This window comes from Sturnus vulgaris, chromosome 10 (genome assembly GCF_052056855.1).
Source record: "Sturnus vulgaris isolate bStuVul1 chromosome 10, bStuVul1.hap1, whole genome shotgun sequence".
Lineage (NCBI taxonomy): Eukaryota > Metazoa > Chordata > Aves > Passeriformes > Sturnidae > Sturnus > Sturnus vulgaris.
Genome location: NC_142252.1, coordinates 20,603,423 through 20,630,192, shown reverse-complemented (window position 1 = coordinate 20,630,192; position 26,770 = coordinate 20,603,423). Strand labels below are relative to the sequence as shown.

The 26,770-nt window shown below is 40.0% G+C and overlaps 1 protein-coding gene and 1 long non-coding RNA gene across 4 annotated transcripts in view; one reads left to right on the top strand and one right to left on the bottom strand.

Annotated features, from left to right (window-relative positions):
• NLGN1 (neuroligin 1) overlaps positions 1-26,770 on the top strand; it is a 425,904-nt gene that overhangs the window by 6,505 nt on the left and 392,629 nt on the right. The gene's annotated exons all lie outside the window — the stretch shown is intronic.
• LOC148222701 (uncharacterized) overlaps positions 6,579-26,770 on the bottom strand; it is a 36,133-nt gene continuing 15,941 nt past the window's right edge. Inside the window, exons 2-4 of one of the 2 annotated variants that reach the window (XR_015805780.1) lie at positions 19,574-19,643; positions 19,242-19,454; positions 6,579-10,464 (exon numbers count right to left, since the gene is read on the bottom strand). This is a non-coding gene — a long non-coding RNA (uncharacterized LOC148222701). Of the gene's footprint in view, positions 10,465-17,814; positions 19,455-19,573; positions 19,644-26,770 lie in introns of those variants that run through there. The other variant, XR_015805779.1, reaches the window with a different exon arrangement.

Here is a 26,770-nt window from a genome sequence, read left to right as displayed (position 1 = left end):
AGCTTTTCTCATAAAAGCAGGTACAGAGGGCACAGACACTGACAAGCCAATCATCCAAATAACTGAATTTTAGGGCTGAGAGTTGGAGGTTTTGGCGTTCTGAGCAGAGTTTTAGTTTGCAGCCTTTAGGGATGTTGCCAGTGGGCAGCGTGGTGCAGCTGCACCCTGGGTTTAGTCAGGCTGGCAGCAGGGTCAGCTGAAGAAGGAAAGTTTCTGGTGGTGCTGGAAACAAAACTGGTTCTTTCATTGCATTCTAATGACCTACATAATTTTGCTTGGCACAGGGCTAACCTTGGATCCACCCAGTTGCTCCTGGTCTTGGCCAAATCTCAGTTCCTTTCTTTGTCTCCTATGACTTTGACTCTCCTTTATCATTTCTCACTGGCAAAGGGTAGGTTTCTTTCCTGCTCATTTAATGCTAGGTAAGGAAAGGTATTCAGGCACCTAAATTTGAAGAGAGATTGAGTATGTTTACAATTCTGGCAACTAGTTTTTCTTTTATAAACCAGAAAAATGCCCTTACTTTTGGTGAAATTGTCTGCCTTTCAGGAGGAGACATCTGCATTGATTTGATTGTTAGTTAAGGTCATTGAAACCACGTTAAAATAGATGTGCTTTTACAGATTTTGTGTGCTGTGAACTGCCTTAGGGTTTCAGGACTGACTCTTTAGCTGATGGACATCTGGGAAATTTCCTGTACCTTTCAAAGAAGCCATGTCAATTTATATTAGCAGGAGATTTGGTCTTTAATTATTTTCATAATGGAATATCAGCTCTGAATACAAAGGTCCACAAATACCATCAGGAGATGGGGGCAGGGTGTCCAAAGATGTTTTAATTGTCCTTTCCTGTCTACATCTCTTTATGCAGAAGTATTTCACTAAATATTTCTCTAAATGTGCATGGAAAATTTGAGCAGCAGATAGAATCTATAGTGGAAAGACAGTTGTGTATTTTCATGCAGAATTGATGACTAGTTATGGGAGGCAGAATTACCAACTCTAGAGAACACAGATGTTAACTGGCATAATGCCCTCTTGATGCAAATAAATACATTAGATGCTATAAAAGATTTTAAAACAGGAGAGCTCATCTTGGCAGGAGATATATTTGCTGGATTTGTGCTATTCATTTTGTTTTATAGAATTGCTGTGGATTTGGAATAGACTATTTGAGGAGCTCCTAAATGCACCAGTGGAACGAGACTTTAAATTCATTTTATTTCTGATGTTTTGTAAAGGGAAAAACATGCTTAATTTGTGCATAGACACTTCACCTCCCCTAGAACCCCAAAGTGTCTGAGCTACATGCCTGGTAAACTAAGCAGAGGCATTATCACAGAGTGATGAAAGGCTGGACAACTGTTCAAACATGCAGGGTTGTTGGTGTGTCTGGAGCACTGCAGAAGGGAGTGCTCCCTTCCCATTCAGAAGCTGGACTATTTGCATTCTTCCTCCATCATTAATATTCCTTATGAGCAAAGTATCACTGTTATCTCCACCAAATTTTTACCACCTGTCACTCAAACTCTTGCTTTGGTTCCCATGTGATTATTTGGATTTCTTCCAAGAAGACCTGGCAGAATATAATGTGACCCATCTCCTCCTAGGGCTCTTTTTTAATGACAAAAATCAGGATAATTTTTTTGTAAGTCCATCTTTGTATCCTTTTATAAGCTGAGGAATGTGGGCATCTATTTAGGGCAACACATTTGAAGGTCAAAAATCTGTTTACAACTGAGGGGAAGTATTGCCAGGGCAGTTTAAGTCAAAGCTGTAAGTGCTGTTTGCAGTGGATTTTTGTTATATATTATTTTTGTGAGGACACTTCTGTACCAGGGTATGAGAGAGAAAGGACTGGGGAGGTGGACACTGGTTTGATTTGTGACAGCATTTCCTGTCTTTGAGTCCTGCCTTTCATTGGGATGAGTAAAGCAAAAGGCAGCAGGGCTTTCCCTCTCTCCTAAGCGGCTGTCACACTCCATAGCAGCTGCTGTTACATCTTGCAGTAATTTTTTTTTTCCAGGACAGGTTCCTTTTAACTTCCTGATCTCGTTTTTCATTTTTCAAGCGTTTTGAAGCATTTTGCCACCTCCTATTGTCCCTCCTGTTTTCCCTGATGTTGGTAGTTTTTTCTTTTTGTTCCATGCTGTTGTTTCACGAAGCCTTTGTTTCCTAATAGTTGGCTGTCTCCAATACCTGCTACTGTGAGCTCCCTTTACTACTGTCTGCATTTCTGTGTCACATCAATCCTGCAATGTGACAGATGCAAATCTGTCTGAAATAACCTGTGCATGATGCATGCAACCTGAAAATAAACATTTATTTCAGTGTCAGGTGCGTCATACCTGCAAATAACCTCATTTATCTAGACACATTTATTTTAATGCTCATTGTATAAATACCAGTATCTCAGCATACTCTACAATACCATCTGCCACTTGCTCTTCTATTATGCATAATTTAATATAGTCCTACATTACTCCAAGTTTTTATGTTGCTGGGTTCATGCATAGCTACAGCCTTTGACGAGGATACAAGTGTGGTATGAAGATTGCAGGAAATATTACACTGAGGTTTAAGTGGTGCTTTTGGGCTAGAGGATGTTAATTCAGACCAGGTATCTGACACCTGCAGTTGCACAATGTGGATTGGTGCAGTATTTTTCCATACTTGTTTTGAATCTTCTCAGTAACTTAAATAACCAAAAGTAAAATGACAGGTATATCCCACTCACTGATTTTCCAGTTCTCTCCAGGCTAAACGACTCAATTCATGTGTTCAGGTGAATTAACCTGTAACTTCCTGCATTGCTGCAGTGTTTCTGTGAACCATTATCACTGACAGGGCACTGAAATGGCTGTATTTGTTTGTGCTGTTAATGCTTGGCTTTTGAAGAAGCCAATATACACAGTAAGGAGATTGAGCAAGTCCTGCAGTAAGCTGTCATTAACCAGCATTAGTTTCTCCTACTACCACAACCTGGTTTAACTTCTGAAGCCTGAGATTACTTGCACCTTTGTTTCACATTCCAGGACATGCTCAGGCATTTCCATTAACTCCAGATTTTTCATAACATAATTATACTATATTAACACTCTGAATAATAAAAATTTACAACAGCTAAAGCTTGGTGATTGTTTTTAGGGAAAACATTGAGTCTTCTAAGTCTAACCTGTAACTATGACTTGTTTTGGTTGGTGCATGCCCTTCCTCTGGCATATCACTGCTCTTCCAGAAGTTCTCAAAGACAAATATTAGAAGGTGGGAATGGGATGACAGGGAGTCCCTGTGGTCTAAAAATAAGCTAAATCTAGCGACAGGACAGGAGGATATAGCCTCAAGCTGTGCCAGGAGAGGTTCAGGTTGGACATCAGGAAAAATTCCTTCATGGAAAGGGTTGTTGAGCTTTGGAATGAGCTGTCTAGGGAGGTGGAGTCACCATTGCTGGAGGTGTTCACAAAACAACTGGGTGTAGCACTTGGAGCCACTGTTTTGTGGATAAAGTGATAATCAATCAAAGGTTGGACTTGATTGTCTTGGAGCTCTTTTCCAACCTAAATGATTCTATGATTCTAAATTCAATCATCTCCTGCTGACTTGAATACGTCTAACTTCTTTTCATGCCATTTTACCTCTCCATTGGTTCTGGTGTTGTGTTCCAAGGCCAGAGCTAAAATTCAAGAGCTTCCCTGAGGACAGGACTGCCATGAGCTGCAGCAGAGCACGGAGCCCTCCCAAGAAATCCAAAAAATCCAACCCCAGAGCTCACCAGCTGACTCTTCGTGACTGGGCTGTTCAGCAGTACTTGTGCTCAGCCAACCTCCATCAATTCTGAAGCACTTTGTGCTTGATCACTGGTAATTTTTCATGTTTAAGATAAAGCAGTTCTCACTGCCCTCATTCTGCAATCAAAAAAGTGATTTTTAGAGGAATTTGAGAACACTTGTGCTTTTTTTCATCAGTATTACAATGAACTTTATTGTTGAAGCAGTGGCCAAGGTCTGCTCCTGTTTTTGATACAGAAAGGGCTGATTGGATACAGAACATCCCACAGTCTGTGGAGAGTAAGATTTCAGAATTCCTATCCTCACTGACCTCAGTAGAGCTTTTCAAGACTCCATTAGTAAGTATGAGTCTGAGAAATGCGTTAGCAAATTCAGTGCCAGCTAAGCAGAGGGTAGGTTTGGCTGATCTTAGAGCTCTGATCTTATTAGAGAGAAGCTGTATATATTGAGCAGATTTTTCAGACCAGAGTGTGAAAACTCTGGATATTAAGGTGCTCAGTTGTGAATTACACTTGGCTCTGCTGCTGCTGCTGTCCTAAAAGAATTTTTTTTCCCTTTTTTTTGTGATCCAGAGCCCCATGTTGCTTTTCCTCTCAATTCTATAGTGGATTTTTTGGATAATGCAGAGAGTGAGTAGAAAGAAAAGGTGGTACCAATATGCAAAATTGAATTATGGTATGTCTGCAGTGGCTGGGATGCAATGTTTTAGCACAGCTGTTGAACTGGGATCTTTCCTGAGGAACATGATATGGAATAGAACAAACATCAGCTTAACTGGAACAACATTCATATAAATGTAGATAGTGGGAAGTAATGATTGCTACCATAGCTGCTGAATTCTTTCCCCCTCTATATTTAAGTGTGTTTTTTGGACATGATGCATAGTTTTTCAACTGAAGTAAAAAAAGTATCATGTTTTGGTACTTTACTACAAGTTAGAATCTTCTAAGGCTCAAAATTACTCTGTGCAGTATTGATGAAAACTGTTTAAGTGAAACTGCACAAAGCATTGTAACGATAATGAAGAATCAGAAATTATACATAAAAATAAAAAGAATTGCAAGCTGATGTTCCTTATTATTTTATCCCTTTCTTTTTATTTCTAAATTTTGCACTTGAAATTAAATTGAGTCTACTCCCAAAGGCAAAACACAAAGATTGTATTCACAAGGAACATTAATGGGCTGTACTGGAGTGTCCTTTTGTGGGTCTGTATCTCACTGAATACTTGTATCACCTATTCATGATCATTACATTTCTTAAAGTACAGAAGATGAGAAAACTAAAGAAAGATTCCCAGTGTATTTGTGTTTTGTTTGAAGTGATGCCACAATATACCCTCTCTCATTTTCAAGAGTGTTGTTTAAGTAGACACTTTAAGTAGACACTTGTATTTATATTGTGATTTTGTGTTAAATAACTCAGGCAGGGGAGCTGAGCTAAGGCATTTCACACCGTGTTCCTGATGGTCTTTCAGGTGGCAGAGGAGGTGTGACTGGTGTGCATTGCAGAAGTCACACTCACAAGTTTTGCATAGTCATGGGCAGGATCTCTCTGAATTTTTCAGAAATGTTGAGTATTTACCAATCTCAAAAAAAAGGAATTTACTCTGGCTATGATAATTGACTTAATTGGCGATTGCAGCCTGTTTTCTACAGGAAAATGAATCGCATTTTACTTAAAATAGAAAGAAATTTTTTCTTCTCCTGCGTTTTTTGATAGGGTGCTTGACTACTGTATACCCCTTATGGGAAGATATTTTGCTTAAGTTCTATTTTTATCTCCTGTTTGTTTATTTTTAATTACTACTTCAATACCCTGGGATTCACCATTGATCTTCATCTGCCTACCCAATTATCCCTAGCTTGCTGAAGGGTTTGTTTACTTTTTAAGTTATATGAGTTATATGTGCTCTGTTAAGGTTATTTGTGTGTGTGTCTAAATATTGGTAACAGGAAGATTCTGATTTACAGGGGCGAAAGATGAATTGATATTACTGGTGCTATGAGGATGTAACTCAAAGAGAAGATGCCTGAGTGCTGTTGCTGTCTTGGGGTGATTTTCCTTCTAACAGCCTCCTGGGGAAATGCACATCATGGAGTGAGATATTCCTGCCCCAAGGTTACCTAGGGAACACTGTAACATAAAATGTGGGAGGTTAATGCCTTTAAGAGTGTTTTAAATGCACTGAAGTTCTTTGCACAGCAACTCCCACTAGCTTGAGAAGTATTTCATAAATTTATGAAAATGAATCTGCAACTTCACAGGAAGAGACAGTTCTTACTTCTCACAGTACTAGAGGGTCTCCTCTGTGTAGGTTTTGCATTATCACTGAAAAATGAATTCCACCATTTTGTTTTAAGTTAATGAAGTCTTATCTTTGATCAGTAGATCAGTATAATTCAGCTGATATAACCTAAGCTTCTGTCCCAAAATTAATTTCTCTCCATCTGCAAAGAAATTACTTTTCCTGTATAAGCAAACGGGGAAAGCATTTTCTGTCCCAGTTAAGGCAATACTGGCAGCAAAACTGTGCTTTTCTTCAGCTCTGAATGTAGTTGATATATTTCTTCATAACTTTTAAATCCATAAAAATGTTCAAGGCCAGGCTGAATGGGACTCTGAGCAACCTGGTCTAGTGGAAAGTATCCCTGCCCATGGTGGAGGGATTGGGTGTGGATGATCTTTGACATTCCTTTCAACCCAAATCACTCTAATTCTATGATGTACCAATTTGTCTAGTGTTGAAAAGGGTTAAATGTGTGTCTCAAATAGGATGATCTGTGGCTCACAAGGGGACTCCTGCACCCAATGGCTCTCCCTGACATCAGCTGCCATTGCCCTTGAGTTCATGTTTGTATTTATTGGAAGCAACTTTAGTCTGTAAATGTTGAACATTTTCCATGGAGGTACAGGAAAACAACTTCACTCAGATTAAAAAAAATAATTCAAGAGAAACTTTAGCTTGCAATCAATACCAATGGCCAAAGCTAAGAAACCAAGGAGTACCCATGATGATGCTGCAATGGCATTTAGCAGGTTGTAGGTTTGTGCTGGAGTACACATGGACATGAGTGATTGACCCAGACATGGCTGAATTGACACAGTTTATAACACTATTGAGACTCATGGCCATGGCCCTAAAACCTCTGTGGGATGAGGTTTCCCATTGTCTGGGTGCCCTGTTTGCCAGGGGATCTGGTCCTCCTCATTCCCACCATCTGGGGAATGTGTGGTGTACCTACCACACACTTGGGGTGGGCAAATAGGGGTGGGAAAGGCTGGAGGCTGCCAGGGAGCTGTGGTATGTAGGGGGGTGTGTGCTCCTGACAGCACTGCAGTAATAAATAGTAACTTCAGGTTTGTGATTAATCTGAAACTGCTCTGAATCTCTCCCATGTACTTGCTTTCCAAAACTGAGACCATTTCTAAAAGGCCTGACAAAGAATGTTGATCATTGAATCATCCTGTAAAACTTAAGAGAACTGTAATTATAAGCAGTAGGGAAAATCTATAGAAAAGAGATAATTTCCCATTAAATTCAACGGGGCAGTTGTCAGCTGATATAAATCAATGAGTTTATTGATTCAGTGGAGCCTGTTTGCACAATATAAGGGTTCAGCCCCACTGGGTTTGGGAGCAAATTCCGTAGAACCCATTTTGTGTCAATTATATTCATTTTTATTCCGTTCAATATGACTAATTACTGCTGTTCCCTCGGTGTGAATGGACCAAACAGCTCCTGTCAGAGTCTTCTGCTGGAGTGACTCAGTCAGGAGAGTGAGGAGCAGTGACAGATCCTGCAGCTGAGCAGGGAGCGCCGGGGGGATTTGTTGTCAGGAGCATCACACGTGCAGGGGAATGCAAGTCCCTGAGCTCACGGAGTGAGCCCTGAGCTGGATTCTCCTTCCTCTCTGTGTTGTGTGCTGCCACAGAGCTCCAGCCTCACTGCAGGCTGTAGAAGGTCTTGTGCTGCACAATTAATCTGAATTACGTGCGCGTTTTGGAATGTGTCACACCGCATCGTTTGAGCCATCATACAAACAATGACTGCAGTTCAGGTAGAGTTCACTCCCAGAGTTTCCACGAGCCCTAAGTAAAGAACCTTTAATTTTGTAAGGGAAGCAGTGGTACAGACCCCTTTATTGTCTCTAGCACATAAAGCCTGAAACAATTACAGCTTACTCTATAAATCCATTTCTCCTCATTCCCTGCAATTCTCAGATTTCCTTATGCTCCCCTGACTCAGGGGATATATTTATTAGGAAAGCACGTACAGTTTCCCTAAGTATATCAAGTTTGAATTGCTGAAGCTGGAGGCTGGCTCCCTTCCACAGAGTTTGTAGGGAATTTTTAAAAGAAAATCCAACAGCTGATCATGCAACTAATCCAGGTTTTCACTCTTTCATCCTAAGCGAGGGAAAAAAGTGCTGACAGTTTGTGTCTCCCTCAATTCCCTTCTGCTCTATATTACTGTGGGGCACGATGGTTTCTGCCCCATGTGTGAGGTGCTCTGGGCTGTGCTGAAGGGTGCACGGTATTTTCCAAGCCATTCACTCTCCCGGGGCATGAGCCTCTGTGCCTGAGGAGTGTTTGACATTTGCCTCTTGGAGCAGCAGTGCCGGAGGGGCAGAGTGGAGGAGATGGAGGGTTGGGGTTCACTCAGGTTTCGTACCACTGAAGGACAGCTCCACGCTAAGGCTGTTGTAATCTCTGCTGAGCCACGTGCAGTGAGCTTCTACCCCACATCAGCATTTCTGATTCATGATATTGACTTGACTTTTCGACATTTTTCTTTTTCATCTTTTACTTAGAAATATGTATATTTTCTTCAACTGAAGGGGAATTTAACTTCTCTTCCAGTCAGAGCTATTTCACAGGTGAAGTAAACCAAAGATGGTGAACCTGGTGGTAGAAGGTGACTCAGAGTTATAGGCGACTGCATCTGCAAAGACACCACAAAACAGATTTCAGGCTGCTGCCACATCTCTGAATGGGCCATGATGGATAAAGCCTCACTCTGGGCACTTGGGTTTGGGACAAAAGGCACAGAGCTGGGAGGTGTAGTCGCCTGCGCTAACAAGGACATTGGGCTCTCATTTGTTGCAGGACAGGGTCTGAATGGTTCTTTTTGTGGCCCGTGCTGTGTTAATGGTGGTGAACAGCTGAACTCAAGTGTTGCTGTTCTAATTCCTTCTCCAGCAGCATTTCCCGTTCCTTTACCACTGCACCATCTCTATTACCCTCTTGCAGATGTCCTTCCTTCCATCAGATCTCATCGTTAAGAACAAGGAGCCAGAGTGCACAAAAAAGATTTGTTTCCCCCGCTGTGGGAGGCAGAGCACCCTCCCCTTTCCCCCGAAACACAAATCCTCAAACTCCAGCAGTTAAACCACAATCCAGAGCACTAACATTTGGATTTGGAAGCATTTTGCATGCACAGATGGGGCTCCACAAGGTGCAAAGCTGTGAAGAATGTTGTAAATTGTCGAGTCAGGTTAAATTTAAAAAGTGAAAAGGGGAGGAAAAAAAGGAAAACTGAGGGAAATGAAGGAAGAGACTCCAGATGTGGGTCGGATGGGATCTGACTGTGTTCCAAAGTTTCTTCAAGGCAAGCAGGGAAAAGTCAAGTCTTCAGGCAATGTTTTTTGAGAGCTCCAGAGGGGATGAATTAGGGACAGTGTGTTTTGGAGGCACATCCTGCCCATGAGAGTCATCTTTTTGGGGAAGCTGGAGGCCCATCCCACCAAACCTCCTTCCCAGCTGCGTGGTGCTGAGGTGATGCCTGGATGCTGGCTTGTGCCCAGACTCTGGAGCAGGGGAGCAGGAGGATACAGAGGGAAGGGAGGGATGCTGCCAGGACCTGCAGACCATGCTGGGCTTTGTAGGGCCACGATGGCAGGGCAGGAGTGACTGCCCTCCACTCCCCATTGATGGGTGTGAGCCTGCACCTCTGCCATGAGGGTGGTACACGAGGACTGGGCAGGTTCCAGGCTCCTCCTGAAATGAACGGAGCCAAGGACTCACCTCTTGCTTTTTCCACAGCTCTGTGTCCTGAATGAAGGTGAAACTAATTGGAAGTCTGTCCCTCACATCTCTTTTTAATACTGTAGTAATTCCATTTTAGCCAAGCTGTGTACTTTTATCTTCCTAGGGGATCTCAAACAAGCTTTTAATTTTCAGCAAAACCTTTGGAGATCACCTCTAAGATCAGGGTCGGAGCTAATTTTTTTTGTGTCGTGCCTGAGGGAGATGGATTGGGAAGGGTTCTGGTCTTGGAGGTTTCAGGAGGGCTCCTCATGTCTTGGGTGCTCAAAGATGGTGCACAGCACAAAACGTGGTGGAAAGTGCAGCTCTGCTCATGCAGCAAGTTCAGAAACCACCAAAACACAGATGTAATGAAGCAATATTGTAAGAAAAATAGGGAACAGTGGGCCATGCCATGGACCTGGCTTCCCTCTCAAGCCAGGAAAACTCAGAGCACTTATCTAGTTTCATGACAGCAATGATAAGAATTTGTTTCTTCCCTTCCTTCCTTCTAGTCCTGCACTTTTATCTCACAGGTTGGTGTTGTGCAAACCTAGGAGCTTGCCTTGGCTCTGGGCTTGGTGTTTGGTGTCCTTTAATGGAGCCCCAGCATCCCTCCTGAGCCACTCTGTCCTGTGGTCTGGTGAAATCTGGGAAGATAAGAAATGTAAATAGGAAATTAACCACGGAGCTCTCAGAGAGATGTGAGGTTAGGATAAAACAACAAAACAACTCCCTCCACCCAAACCTCCACCCTACTAAAAAGAAATCCCAAACAAACAAAAAATCTGGAAGAAAATCCCAAAAACATTTTGGTTGGTGATGTACAGGAGGAGAATATGGTATTATAAATGTAACTGCTATGACTCAGGCAACAGAAGCAGCAAGAATTATGTGGAGCAGAAGAGATTTTAAGTTGGAAAAATGTGATTGAGTTAAGACGAAGAAAAATTTAGGCTGCATCTCATGAGAAAATAGACTAATTGTGAAATCCTCTACTACACTTAGATCTGGGCCCCTTGGGAAATAATGGAAAAGAGTGTTTCTTGGCAGTAGAAGCCCCTAGACAAAACACCAGTGCTTTAGGAATATGTTATGCATAGCTGCAATATAGTTCATCAGCAGCAACCCCATTTCTGCACTAACAGGAAAGAAGCAGCTAATTTATCAATAATACCTTTTGTGTTTCACTGCTTCCTTATGCCAAAGACACTGTGGTTGCTGACAGATGTGTTTGGGTGCAGAGGTGATTTTACAAAGTGAGAATTTATCTAGTAGGAGCAGGTCTAAAACTAATGGTTCGTTTTGCATAGGCTGCCCAGCAGCCACCAGATAGTAACAGCTGTTTGCTTCTACTCTTGTCTTAAGGTAGATTTGAACTATTAAATTAAAGGCAAAATAAAATTTGAGGTATTTCTTTAAACCATTCAGTCCTCCGGGGAAGGATTTGCAAATGCACATGTATTTATCATATTGAAGCTTTCCTGTTGCTTAAAAATATCTATTTTCTTGAGACACCTTATTGAAAAAATGCCTTAGTGCTTTTCATCATCCACTGTATCTTTTTTTCAAAGCAAAAGACAGTATGTGCCTTGAAAATAGTTGTTCACCATACCGTTTGGCAAGATTCAAAATGCACCTGAGGTTTAAAATTAAAAATACTAATCAAGACCATGAAATGCAATTTCAGAACTTGGAATGTTGTTTCAAACTCCTCTGCCCATCCTAAATTTGTCACCTGTCTAAGGCTGCTGCCATTTCTATGGCCATGGAGCAGCAGCAACCAAAGCAGCCCAGGGGCTGCCTGTACCTTGCACTGTGACACTTTCCACCCTCAAAGGATCCAGGGCAGGATGGTTTCCCCAAGCTCCCTGTGTTCGATTTTGGCTTTTAGTCTGGTTTGAGATGGAATTCTTCTTAATGCTCTTTATCTTAGTTTTCCATCAGTGGCATTTTGATGTTTTTGCATGAGCTCGAGCTAAGGGAAGATTCCATTTTCTTCTCTGTCCTCATTCTTCCACCCTTGCTCTCTGGGCTTATCAGCACAGCTGCTGTCAGCTGTAGCTTTTATCTCTACCTATCCTTGAGCCAGCTCAACTTACTAAGCTAAGAAAAAAAAAACAAAACAAAAAAAGAAACGCTTACAAAAAGATGGATAATTTTTTGCTGGACTTGTGAATGGAATTGAGAAAACCAAATTATGCCAGGGCTGGGCAAGGTGTGGGCTGACCATGGTGAGCCTGGAAGGAAGATGGGGAACAAGACCTGCCCCTTTCAGCAGCAGAAAAGCTGAATTACACTGTTGGAATTGGAAGGATAGACTTTAAGGAATAGCTAAATGAAAAAACCAAAATTCTCATCTTTTAATTATTTTTATGAAGAAATGGTTTAGATAGAAATAAAGAAATGTTACAATAAGTACATAGAAGCCTGCTCATAGATCCTATTCAATTCAGAGAGAAGAAACTTGTCACTGAATTAACATGTAAATATACATATTATATTCACATCAAATAAGTGAAGTCATGATATTGAATTTTGTTAAGGAGCTTTTGATGTAAAATTTTTGCCCAGAGTACAGACAGGACAGCATATCTGCTGTTTTAGCAGTCAAAGACAAGACAGGTACTAACTGATTGTAATTAAATGTATTTTAATGTGTTGCCTAGTATGTATTACCTAATTTATGGCTGTTTCACACTATCACAGTTATGCCTGCAGTAGGATAAAAATTGTGTAAATTTCCCAGTACTTTGTATTAAATATATTTCCATTCATAAAAAAATCCCCAACACATAGCAAAGCTGTAACTATGTGTAAGGTATGAAAAGAAATGTCAAAAAATTTGTTCTTTCTGGCTATGATTTATTATTTGTTTGTTTCCCATAGTGTAATAGCAGGAAAAATATGAGAAAGAGACTGAGAAATGGCATGTTACCCATTCTTTTTCTTTACAACTATTAAGAAGAATGTGAACTGTCAAAGTTGACTGAAATATTTCTGTGCATATTCATCTGGGACGATATGCAACACAGAAAGCACTTTTTCAGTGTGCACTCAGGTAGATAGTCCACCTCTGTTGCCAAACTGTGTAATTTTAGATCATGAAATAACACCATCCCAGCAGGTTAAATAACGCTGCAGGTCATATCTACATTCCAAATTTGCTCAGTGTAGGAGGGTTGGTGTAATCAAGTTTAATTAGAAAAACAAAAGCAAAATTGCCATGTGCTTGATCCAAAGCCTATTGAAGCTTATAGGAATCTCTCAGCTGGTTTCTTTACTTCTGTGAGTTATCTGTTATTAGGACTGAATCAAACTTGGTTTCTTCATGCTTAGCAAATTTGGGTTTTCAGTATCATTAACAAGGTGAGGAATAAGCTGGTGAGACAGTATAATTTTTCCTCTTCAAAACCCAAGTACTTGCTTTAGACTTCTCATTAACTTCTTGTGCAATTAGGTGTTTACATGCAAAGATAAACCACATCAAGTCTTTATGGCATATCTCAATCATAATGCTGAAATTAGGGAAGACAGTTCTCATAAGCTGGTGGTTCTCTGTGGTGGAGACTATCCTGTGTAAAACAGCTGGCTAAAGGGCATAATTAATTAATTGACAACAACTGTTGTTCATTGTCTAATTGTTTCAGGTTCATCATGATCTGTTTTTAGAATGTTATGCATTTTAACATGCAAGAATTCAAAATTTTATGAGCAATGACAAAAAGTACTTAGAGCTTTCATTGCTTTTTAAAAGGAATATGTGACCACAGGACAGCTGCAAATATGGATAATCTTTCACAAAGTAACTCTTGAAGGTGAACTGTAATAATGCGAAGAATTTTAAAACAGCTTTCAAGCAAGTGATTTCTTCCATCATGGTTCATTCTCATAATCTTTTTCAAGTATTTAGAGAGTCAATTGCTCTTAATTTTAGATTGTTATTAAATTAAGTGGTGATGATGACTGTGGGTAGGATGTCTTTTACTGTCTAGAGTGTCACAGTAGAGTGTAATAGTCCTAGATTTGAAATGTTTTCATCCTATTAAATGGCTGTGTTAAGTTATCATGGAAAATGAGCATCTAATTTGTTTTAATCTTTCATATTCTTTGAGCTGTTTTTCTTCCTAAGTGTTTTTGAGTGACAAATGAGAATCAAAATCTGCTGTTGATGCTTACTTTGCAGTTATATCAAGAAGACCCTTATCTAGAGCTGACAAAACCCAGCTTTCCTTAAAGTACTTGCATTTCTTTATCTCAGAAAGACAACATAATCTATACACTGTAGTTCTCTGTGTGTTCTTGGGAATCTCTGAATATAAACCTTTCTGTAGGCAGTGCTTTACATATGTCTGTCAAATAGAATTTGTGTTCTGCTCACACAGTGATCTCGATTTTTGTGCCATTTATTCATCATGTACCTCCTGCCGTGAAACCTGTGTATAAATTACTAACAATTATTGACTATTTGATACTTTTGGCCATATCAGTGCTGTTTATAGGCCGGGCAACCTCTGTCTGAAATTGGAGCCTCTAAATGTTACAATTAGCTTACAGGAGCAGAAACAATTGTATAATTTTTCCTTGCAGTTTACATTCCTTCTTAGATAATGCTTAGCTGATTTTGTTATGTATTATGTATGTGTGCAGCCCTGCAATGGAGAAGATTCACATCCCCACCCTCCAGTGTGGCATGAGGCAAAACAGGTACATCACCTGCACCATCCTTTGATCAAAAAACTAGCATGTTCTGTATCTTCATTTTAGGAGCACTGCAACCTGAGCCTCCTTTCATTGTGAAAGAAAATCAATCCTTCATACATGAAAACAGTTAGTAATGGTATTACTTGAGCTTCACTTAGACTGAATTATTCATGGTTGAGTTATCCAGGGCAAAAATTACCTGTGCAGCACACTGCCTGAATCGCCTCTCTTGTTTATTTTCATTGGGGTGATTTACTTTAACAAGGACTGCAGGACCAGGTTGTGCATTTGCTGGACATGAGAACATTTCATACTGGGATTTTTCTTTCTGTTTGATTTTTCCCCCTCCCTCCTGGTGTTGTGTTTGTTGTGATGGATGTTTATTTTTTTTTTTTTTTTTGTTTAGGGCCCCAGCGAGGGGTCCCAAAGAGAATGTTAGTGCTTTTGAATCCCGATGGCTCCCCGTTGACATGCCATCTGCAGATGCTCATGTAGAGTATGTTTTAAGCAGCAAACACCTGGGGTGCTGTATTAAAAAATGCTCAGCATTTCAAAATCCTGGTGATGGAGAGTGATATGCTCTTGATATGCCTCTTGCTGTTAGAACTATAAGCTGGATCCTGCTAAATCCTAATGCCTCCTGTTGGAGTGAATGATAGCAGAGAATCCTTAGGACTTGAGAGATGTATGACTTTTCAGGTGTATTAAAAGGAGTTTAACTCTGTCAAAACTCCTCTTTTATTTAGACACAGTCATTTTATACTCATCTCCTCTGCTGTCTTTTTGAAGGACTACAGTGTAATAGCCCTTGAGCAAAGGGATGAGCGGGAGTTGCTACCAGGCCTTTAGACTCACATGACACTCCTTATTTTAGTGATTTGAGTTTGAAAACGTTCCAGCTGTGTCATTTTATGGCGACAAAAAAATTCAGCAAAACGGAGTGATTTTTGATGGATGTCTTCCTGGGAGCTATGCTGAGGCCCATGGAGGACAGGGAGCACGATTAGACACAGCCAGCACGGCTCCACCAAGGGCAAGTCTTGCCTGCCTGATCTCATGGATTTCTGTGATGGAATAACTTCCCCAGTGGACAAAGGAAGAGCTCCAGGTGCCATCTACCTGGGCTTTGGCAAGGCCTTTGGCATGGCACCTCACAACAACCTAAATTAGAGAGGAGTTTGATGGGAGGACTGTTGGGTTGGATGGTTGGATCCAGAGGGTTCAGTGCTGCGTGTCTGGATGGGATCAGTGATGTGTGGTGTGCCTCAGATCTGTACTGGGACCAGCAGTGTTTAATGCCCTCCCCAGTGACACTGACAGTGGGATTGAGTGCAAGATGCAGATGGCACCAAGCTGAGTGGTGTGGCTGGCACACCTGAGGGACAGGATGCCATCCAGAGGGACCTGGGCAAGCTCCAGGAGCAGGTCTGTGTGGAACTCATGGAGATTAACGAGGCCAAAGGCAAAGTGCTGCACCTGGGTGAGGGCAATCCCTGCTATCCATACAGGATGGGGATGTAGGGATTGAGAGAAGGACCCGTAGGATGGGTACTGTAGGATGAAAAGCTGCAAGTGAGCTGTCAGTGTACACTTTCAGCCCAGACATAAAGGAATTCTTTAGAATGAGGGTGGGGAGGCCCTGGCACAGGTTGCCTGTGGCTGCCCCATCCCTGGAATTGTTCAAGGCCAGGTTGGATGGGTCTCTGAGGAATCTTCTCCAGTGGAAGATGTCCCTGCTTATTGCATACATGACCTCTAAAGGCCCCTTCAAACACAAACCATTCTATGATTGTCCAGTAGTACAAAATTAAAAACGTCTGCAAAGAGCCCTAAAAGCAAGGTGTGTATAGTAACAACAAAAGATAAAATTATCTAATGTAATTTTTATAATATCCCACTTAATGGCCCAAAATGGTAAAAATGAAGTCAGTATGTATTGAAGTAATTTTCAGATTAATTCAGAGAGAAGTAAATACAATTTGGGTCATGTTGCTTTTCATGACCCAGGAACCCCATTCAAATAAGCACTATGGATTTTAAAGATCTACCATGTCTTTGTTGATGTATTATTGATCGTGGTTAGTCAGCACTTCAGCTCTTGTTGTTCAAGACTGCCCAAGGCACTAAGATCACTTGTTAGCAGATTGTATTGCTCAGGTACTTTCTCTGCTAGATTTATTTTCTTTTTTTAAGGTATTTTTGTTCATAAAAATTATGAACTGCCTTCCTTTTTAATTCTAACCAACGATTATGTGCAAATGTGCTACTTGTACTTGTGAAGAAATGCCTTTGTCCTTTTTTTCAGACATATCTAACGTTTATTACCTGTGTAGGTTAAATTTCACATGCTTTACAACTCAATTGACATGAAACATAGTGGACAGAGGTCTATGTGATAAATATGGCAAATTTCCCCTCTAGAATAAGTGTTGTGACTGCAGCTCCTGAGACTGATGCAAAATGGATCATATATTTGGTTGGTTTTAGGGGTATTTTCCATCTAGAATGCTTGTGTGAATTAAAAAAGAAAGAAATAGGGTCTTGGAAAGATCTAGTGATGTTTTTCTGTTTTGTTTTGGGGTTTTTTTTTTAAGTTTTGGTTTGTTGGTTTTCTTTAAGTTTCTGATTTTTGTATCTTGGCTGACAGCTTGATGTTTATAACTTCACGGCTGTTGGCTTGTGGAGGTTGTTTTTTTGATCAAAATATTCTCTTTTAATGAGGCTGTGTGATCCCTATTCTATTGTTGTTGTACTAATTAACTTTCTGAGTGTTTTGAGCATTTTGCAGGGATGTCATTTGGGTTTGTCTTCTAAAAAACCCCTGTTCTTTGAGTAAGTGAAACTGTATGTACTGAAGTTACTCAACCCTTATGCAGAATTAAACCAAGCAGTTGTTATTATTTGAGTTACTAACTCTAGGGGTAAATACAGCCCCTGAAATGGCAGCCCCAGTACCTGCCTGTGCAAGTAAACAATAGGTGCAAGAAGCAAAGCAGTGGGTAGACAATTCCTGATAATATATGCAGTAGTCTTCTTTTTCTTTTATAAATCACAATATAAGTGCTTGGATAACGTGGTATCTCAGCAACAACTTGACAAGAGATGTATAATACACTCTCAGAGAATAGAAAAAACATCATTTGTCACCAATAAAGGTGTTTAGCATTCTGATCCTCCCAACATAAATTAATTTGCAGTTATACTAGCAGTGTTTTTACATATGTATTTTGCATTTGCATCAAACTGCTTCCAATCTTTAGGAGCACTTGGTGCTTTACTGAGTATTAACTGTTCAGGAATGTGGGTACAGGTTAATGTGCTGCATGCCTTAGGATCAGCTCTGGTTTCTCTGTTACACAGTGCATTTAGTCTTCAGGGGATTAAACACGTTCTTCACAAATGAAAATGAATATTTATTAAATGTTGCACCAGGATATACTTATTCATACAGAAAATTCAATATGTTTACTTGAATGATGTACAGGAATCTGAAGAAAACTCAGGGAAGCTTTTTATTCCAGTAGAAAGTTAGTATATTTATATATATTTCGTATTATTTTAAGACTTGGGTGTGCACTTTGAAAATGGGTACAAAAGAGCAAACCAGATTTAAGAAAAACAGATTTCTAAGTAGGCATCTTTTTCAGCTGGTGACTGATTTAGAAGATAAAGAGTTGCAGACTTGGTTCCCAAATGTACCTTGAAGCATATGATAGATAAAGTTACAGAATCAGGCAATTGTTACAGCCTGGTAGATGATTGCAACCTTGCAAATAACAACTTTTTAGGAAAAAAACCCCTCAAACATGAAAGCAAAGTAAATGTTATTTGCTGTCTTTAGTATTCATGGGCTGTACAATGGCGATTGTTACTGAGTATTGTTTCTAAAGCTTTGTGAAGATAAAAAATGCTAGGTCTGGTGGTTTGATTTAAAAAAATCACACATTTACAACAAAAAATGCTATTGTTTTCTCACATCTGTAGCAGTATTTATAACTGCATTGTGTTTTAAGGGGGGGGGGGGAGAGAACGAAAAAAAGAAAAAAGTTCAAGGCCCAGACCCTTCTTTGCTGAGTTCCTACAAATGTTTTTGACACTTAAAACAAAGGATGGCAATAGGAGATGTATTTCAGGACAAGCACAGAGACTGACTCTATTAAAGCCATACCTGCTGCTAGCCTCAACGGTACTTCAGATGGAATATTTTTAGTTTGATCCTATGCCAATTTACTTGTATTGTTTTCAAGCTGTGTAACCAATGTTTCAGCAGACCACCATGAATTGACATATTCCTTTTTAATTATAACCTCTTTTAAGTTTCGAGGTGTTTACATTGATTGTGTAGCCTTGTGAAATCAGCAGCAGCACCAAAGCTTGTCTCAGGGTAACAAGCAGCAGTTGTAATAAACACACTGCAGACAGAAATGGGAACATGCTGGTGGGGGATATATGACCTGCTATAACTCCTTGTTTGACTGTGACATGTGCTTATCAAGATGCAGAATGAAATAATTTTGCATGCCGAATCCAGCAAGTAAAGATGGAGGGGGGAAATAATCGAATTTGTGTGTCCCTCTCCCCCAGATGCTGAGGTGCAGCAGAAGAGGACAGGGCAGTCAGTTCAGTCACTGACACCTCTACAATTATAAAATATAATCCTGGTTGAGGGGCATTTGCCTTTTTCTGCATGGTTTATGCTCAGAGATGTAACTTTACTGCAGACCTTTTGTAGCTCGAGGCAGGAGGCATTGCTGTCACAGCACCAGCCCTGCAGAACCTTGAAATCTAGAACTGGAAACAGAGAAACCACTGTAAAATCATCCCAGCTCAGGTACAGCACACATTGCCTTTCTTTGTCCCGTGTCTTGTTTAACTATGAAGGAAAAAGGGCTGCTGGAAGGCTTCTTCTAGGCTTCTTCTACTGCCTTTGCTGTTTCTATAGGGGCAAGTCAGAAAGGAAACAAAACCATTGAATGAGGTTAATGGCATTTCTAAAAGCATTGTTAGGGAATGGATGTGAATGTGGAATGCACAAAGGGTGTATGGCACCCCTACCTGTCCCATGGGATACAGCAGGAATGGAATGCTGGGCCACAGAGCTCTCATCCTCCCAGTAGAGACACAACTGGAATGACAAAAGTAATTAAAGTATTATGCAAATGAATTTTTATAAATGCATCTTATGAGAATTGTTTCTCTATTTGGATTATGTGATTCAATAGGAAAGAGACAATCCTTTGTGGAGCCTAGTGGAGAGCCTGGGATCTGATTCATCCCTGCTCCTTTGGATACCTCTCTAGTTCCATTTATTTGAGGTTTGAATAAACCTTTAGGGCTTGCCCTCCCTTCCTGTTTGAATAGAAAGGGATGTGAGGTGAGGAGGCTCAGGATTTAGGGTTCTTGTTAGGTGCCTAAAGCTAGCCAGGATCAGAGCTGAGCAAGCTAAGAATAAACAGCAAAAGACTACTCCAGAGCTTGGCTTGGGCAACTGCTGGAGCATCAGCCACACTTGGAAACAGCATCAACAGATTGAAGGGGTTTGGCCTTCAAAACTGCAACAGATTGAAGGAGTTTGGCTTGGGAAAACTGTAGGAACAGGAGCAGCAGTTTGTGAGACAGCCTGGCTTATGCAAATGTAGAAATGGCAGCAGCAGGTTCTGATGGGATGTGTTGCTGGGGTATCTCCAAAAATTTTTAAACTGGCTGCTCATGTAATACCAGGGCCCTATCACCTATATGCTCAATTTATCACTGCATCTTGGAACTTCTCCATCAGAGTAGTAGAAAGCAAATGTTATCCTGCCATATAAGAAAGAGAGAAAGCAAACCCACTCAGCTTATTATTTACAGACCTATCTCACTGCTTCCAACTCTATCCATAATAGATAATGAATAAATTGGTTCACAAGCAACTGTTTAAGTACTTGGACTGAAACAACGTACTGAATGATGCTCAGTCTGGATTTCATTCTCATTATTTCACTGTCATTGCACTAAGGAATTGTTGGAGATGTTTTCTCTGCCATGGATCAAAATCTGTTTATAGGTGCAGCGTTTATTCCTCTGTCAAAGACCCTTTTGACATGACCTGCCATTTCCACATGCACAAATTCATTTGAAATCAGTTCAAATAAAAGTAGTAGACAATTGTTTTCAGTCACATTTGCCTTCCAGGACCCAGATGGATTGCATTAGCAATGAACAGTCACGTATGCAATAATAATACTGAGAAGTCTTGTAGCTGGGTACCATATTGGCCATTACATGTTCATTAAAAGCTGTTGTGCATGTTAATGGGAAGATACAGTTCTTCGTGGTTAAAACACATGGAGTGGAGCCAAATCTCTATTAAAATTGAAAGCAAGTCTGAAATCAGAGCCTTATCTCTCACAAACAGAATACTCATTCTTTTTTTCCCCCTCATATATTTCTGGAGATAGATACATACAGATATCCGGGAACAGCATCAGTGGAGTTTTGCTGTAGAAAGCAAAAAATCTAGGAGGAAGGAGAGATTTGAGTGAGAATGAGGTGGTCTGGAATTTTTTGTTCTCACCAGGGCATTAAAAGAATATTAAGACACCAAATATGCCAAACGGTTTTGCTATAAGAAAAATGTTTAGAATTGTCTTTGTATGATCAGGAGTATATAACTCACAGCACAAAACAGAGGCTTGACTTGTGCTGCTGATTATTGAGCCACTAACCAGAAGCTTATTGAAGTTGAATCATATTCAATAAGACTTCACAGCTCCTTAGGTGTAGTCTTTGAAGAAATTCTGGGTTTAGTATGACTCAGGTAGACTGTGCAGAAAAACAGAAATACAGACTGGAGGGCTGGAAATTCAGGTGATATTCCTGGTTTCACCAAAACCTTGAGGATCTGTTTCCCCCTCTCCTTTTTTTTTTTTTTTTTTTTTTTTTTTTAATGAGGATTACAGATTTATGAAACTTTATTTAACTAATATTAGACTCTTATACTATTTCCCATTGTCTGGCTCAGTGCTGGTGTGGGAACCCAGTGAATGGGTGGCAGTAAGGGCAGAAATAGGTGGAATTTAAGCTATGTGCATTTATCTGTGATTTCTGAGATGAAGAATGGACACTTCTAAGTCACAACTCTCACTTGGTATTTAGATATATATACATACAGGATTAATTCCAAGGATTAGGAATTCTGATCAAAAGTTTAAAAATATTGACTTTTAGAATATGCACAATGCATTTCTTTCTTCTCCCTTTCCTTCATATACATCTGTCAAATGAGATGGTGAGAACAGTGCAGATGCACTGATATTAGATTTAATTTCTAACTCTTAAAAAAAAAAAAAATTAAGGCTGTGATTGCAGTGCAGAAAACCTGAGGGAGTTAAAAAAAAATAGATATGCCCTTGCAGGTTCCTTTTAACTTGTGTTTGTACATCCTGTGACTTCCTTAGGTCCAGACTCAGGGTAAGTTGGTGGCTGTACTCAGTAAAAGGCATGGGAGGAATCCATCTCTCCTCCTTCTGGACAGAACAACTGATTCTGTGCCAAGAAGGAAATTAATTCTTCTAATACAAGCCAACAACAAATTATGGTTTCCAGCCGCAGAAAGTAGAAGAGAAGGGAAAAGTGTGTCTCTGAAGAACAATGTTTCTTGGGATTGTGGTTGTATGGTGTTTCTCAGGGCTGTTCCTGCCAGTGAAACACTGAGTCCTCCCTCTCCAGGGCTGCTGTGTGGGGCTGCAGCTGAGCCATAAAGAGATCAGGCTGCTGCAGGAGAGCCACATGTCACAGCAGAAGCTTTACCTGAAAAAAACATCCAGGACCAGGTCTCTGTGCTCAAATAATCTGAACTCCTTTTGTTTAGTTTTGTTCTGCGTTTATTTTTAGGGAGGGGTGTGGGATTTTCGTTGTTGTTGTTGTTTTTTTTCTCCCCCAAAGAACAGACATATAACTGCTTTTAATTAATCTGTGACTTGAGTTTGGATAGGAGTCCATGTGTGTACATACCTGAAGAAGGAGAAGAGGCAGATTTGAACAGTAAGGACAGGGGACTTGAAAATTCACATCTTTATTTTGCTGATGGAAAGCATCAGGACCTGGTGCGTTAGAGTTTAAAATAAAAATGGAGATGTCTGTTGGTCTGTTTGTTGTCCCTTATGGACTGGTGATACTGAGAGGACAAAACAAAGGGGTTTTGCGTTTTTTTTACTTCATTTCCCCACCTTTTCTCAGACTAATTCAATAATACTTACATGATTTGTAGGTTTGTGCTTTTCTCCATTCCGTCTCTTTTTTGGTGTATGTCACTGAAATATATGTGCAACTGTAATGGATTTCAGTACAGAATGTGTATCACACCTCTTGCTTTGTATTTTTATTCAGTGGCCTGTCTGTTTAGGCATCCTGGGAAAGATTCCTTCTTACAGACATCTTTATCTGTTTGTTCTCTGAGCCTCCATAATGAATCTGGTTTTGTACTATCTAGAATTAATATGAATTGTAAAAAAGCTTTGTCAGTTCCTCTTATTTACTTTCCTTGGAGTTGTTATATTTTGCCTTTGATGTCATAAATTTCATAAGCTTAAACACCTTAGAAGTTCATTTCAGGGAGTTTATCAGCAGAACATGAATATCCTCTATTTTTACCTAAGTTGCCTAGTCAGCTGTGTGATTTATCTTTATGCTTCTGTACTTGTATTCTCTCTCCAGTGCTGAAAGGATAGTATTTATATATCAGCAATTAATTAATGGCTAAGTGTTCTTATTGAAGTGTTGGGTTTGTAATTGATGGAGGAGTATTTCAGTCATGGATGCAAATGAGATCAAGCACAAAAGGGGTCTAGATTCTTGTTCAAAATCTATTCTGAAAATGGATTCCATTAGTTTGAGGAATCCTCATGAAAGGCTCTCCAGCAGTTGAAAAATCTTGTGGAGGCATTCCCTCTCACTCTCAGTGGGCCAGCAGGAAAGACAGGATGGAATAATTGGCCAGAAGTCATGCAGAAAAAGAATTAAGTGAGTATGTTGTCCTTCAAAAATATTTGTTGAGCTACCAATTCTCTTTCAGGTAAAGCGAGGTTATTTTAGCTTTTTAGAATGATGCCCCATGTAACAGTGATCATGGATTTAATGCAGGAATTTTTTAGTAATAAAAGGAAGGTTTCTTCTCCATTGGCTGAAGACAAATTATTGTGCATTTCTTGCTGTAGCATCCCATGCTTTAAGCAGTGCTGCTTTTCTCTGCCATCTTCCTACTTGTTTAAACAGTCTAACCAATAAGAAACGTGTTCTTAAATCAGATTCTGAAAATATGATAGCAGGGCTTTGCTGGCAACAAAAAGGAGGAAAATATGGAGAAATGGGAATTGGTTGTGAAACAATCCTTTGATATTGGGGAAGTGAAATGCCTTTTCCAGCAGCAGCAAAAGATGAACATCTCATGATATATTTTAGTGTCTTAGAACATTTCACAGTTCCTTTCTCAAGAGCAGCACCATCCCACTGAACATTGCAGTGGCTGCAGACACTGCATTTCTGCTTCAGTACTAGATTTCTTTCCTCATTGTCCATACCTTTGTGAGAAACTCATAGTTCTTTTTTTGTATTTTCATATTCTTGCATACAGAAGTTTAAAACCAAGAACAGAAGGTCAAGAAAGTTGTGTTTCAGTGGGACTTTCTAGTCTGTATTCCCTCAAGAAAACTAGTGCTTGGAGACATATCTGGAATTTTTATATCAAGCTGCTGAAATATAATTCATGACTTCAGGAAATCCATCCAGACCATATCTTCCTTCTTTGGGGATTAGCCACTCATTAGTATAAAAATAAACTTAATCTTTCTTGATTTGGGAAAGATCTTGGGTTTGAGGGGTTTATGGAATGGACTCCAGGAATGATTTCTTCGCAGGCAATTCAATGCAAGAAGATTTCAAATTTCTGTGCAAACTCCTGTCTCCTGAAAACCAGACAAAATATACAAGGGGAAAAACTTAAGAGAAAGGGAAAATCCTATTCTGCTTTCAGACTAACATTTGAACTATATTATTAAAAATGTATGAACTCCGTGAATATAAATCATCTGCTGAAGAAAGGATGGCAAGTCAAAGTTCTGACTCTCATCTTCCAATATTTCTTTACAGACAAGCTTTATAGGAAGAAGTAAAAACTTTTATTATCCTGAATGAAATGGTTGAAAACAACAGGCAAGGATTTTGGGCATATGAAACCCCTTGCACAGTTATGAACTGAATGTGCTGGAGAGAAACGGGTGTAGGATTTGGAAATTTGTTGACCTTTATCTCCAATTGCAGATTATTTAAAAGGCAGGAAAATTGGCCAAACACACACAACGAGAAGGCTTCACCAATGAAGAGGTCATTCCACATGCTTGTCGGGTATCCCCGAAAAGAAATTATCTCCCTTGGCTTCTGCTGGCCAGAGAAACACATTACTGCAAGAGCTGACATAATGAAAACATCTTCCTGACATGGTTTCAGCTTTGTGTTTTCTGTGAAACAAGGAGAGATAGTTGCATGCTCAGATCAGGGGAGACTGTGTATTAATCAGTTTGGGTTTGTGGTTAGCAGCACATGCTTTCCCTCTAGAACAAAAGCCATTGGGATCAGTGTGTCAGCAGAGGCTGTTTCTGATGCAGGTTTTAAGGTGAGATTATTTCATGTACAGAAAAAAGATTGAGCCTTAGAAATGTAGCAACTGAAAATGGCTGGATACTGTTTAGTGTTTGAAAATATGTCATAGCACCAAATATTGAAAAGGTGGGGTGTTTTTCTTGTTTCTTTCATCTCTGGTGTCATGGATAAAGAGACTATATAAAAACAATGGCAGCTTTTTTTAGTTTTACCTTTTCTTTTTCAGTGGAAGGAACATTGGGCCAGAAGAATAGACTTTAAATCCTGCAAGCAACCATATCACAATTACCTTTCCAAATGGAAAAGTATGCCTTTGCTTCTGGAACAGAAACAGCCATGGACCGTAGGCTATGCTTTATTTCTTTGATTCCAGATATCAAACAAACTAAAACTGGCTTTAATGACTCCATCTCCCTTGCTTGTACTTCTGTAATGAAGGAGACGCTTTCCTCTGATAAGCTCCTGTCAATTACCATTTCTTTTTAAAAATAAAACATTCAGGGAAAACAGTTGGTACCCACAAATACATGGCCATCGAATTGCTGAGGTAACTAATGTAAAAGACATCTAAAGCTAAGAATCTATGTTAATCTACTTTTTGATGTGGTTATAGATTGTATAATAATTTATGTTGACCTGCTTTCCCCAATGCCTCATATTTATAAAGATTATAAATAAAGTGTGGCTGAGCATAGAAGTAAATTAAGTGTTCAGATGCAGTGACTTTAGAATGTATTTATGGAATTAACTTCCTCTTTGATATACGTGTGCCAGTGTTTCATGAACTGTAGGCAGTTCCCCTCCCTACACATTTGTCAGGACATGACCTCCAATCTTGCAAGTTTATTTTCTTCACAAAATCTTCCTTCCTCCTAGCTGCCGTGACCCCATCCATACAAAGTCTGAAAAAAAATTTTCATCTAGGTTTCCCTCTCTGTAAGGCCAGATGGAAAAAAGCAAAGATTTTTGGTCCTCCTTGTAATGTGCAGAGTCATTTTCTAGGGAAGCCATGCTGATTCCTGTTATGCTGGGGAGTTTTGTGAAGGGGAATGTTTTCCATTATACACCAGCTTGATGGCAGTAATATATTTAGCATAAAATCCCTTGACTTTTTTTTTTTTCTTCCCAGAAGCCCAATTGCAGCAAGCCCAGAACATGTAGATGGTAGTAGATTTTTATGAGACTTTACATGCCATAGTATTTTGAAATATAGGTTACAATAGGGACAAAGATAATGAGCACATCCCTGCATAGACCCAGGACACTTCTCTCTGAACAGTGGAGCTGCCACTTGCTCCTCTCTCCCTTTAAAGAAAGAGGAGGGAAAAAGAGGGTCTTGCTATAAGGCAACAATAATGGCTTTGAACTGAAGGAGACTCATTTCAGATTAGGTAAAAAGAAGACATTTTTGCAATGGTGAAACATCAGAACAGTTTTCCCAGAGAGGCTGAGGCTGCTGCATCCCTGGAAATGTCCAAGGCCAGGCTGGACAGGGCTTGGAGCAACCTGGGATGGTGGAAGGTGTCCCTGACCATGGCAGGGTATGGCACTGGATGACTTTTAAATATCCCTTCCAAATCACCCTGTTCTATTTTATTAATTCCTCAGTCTGCC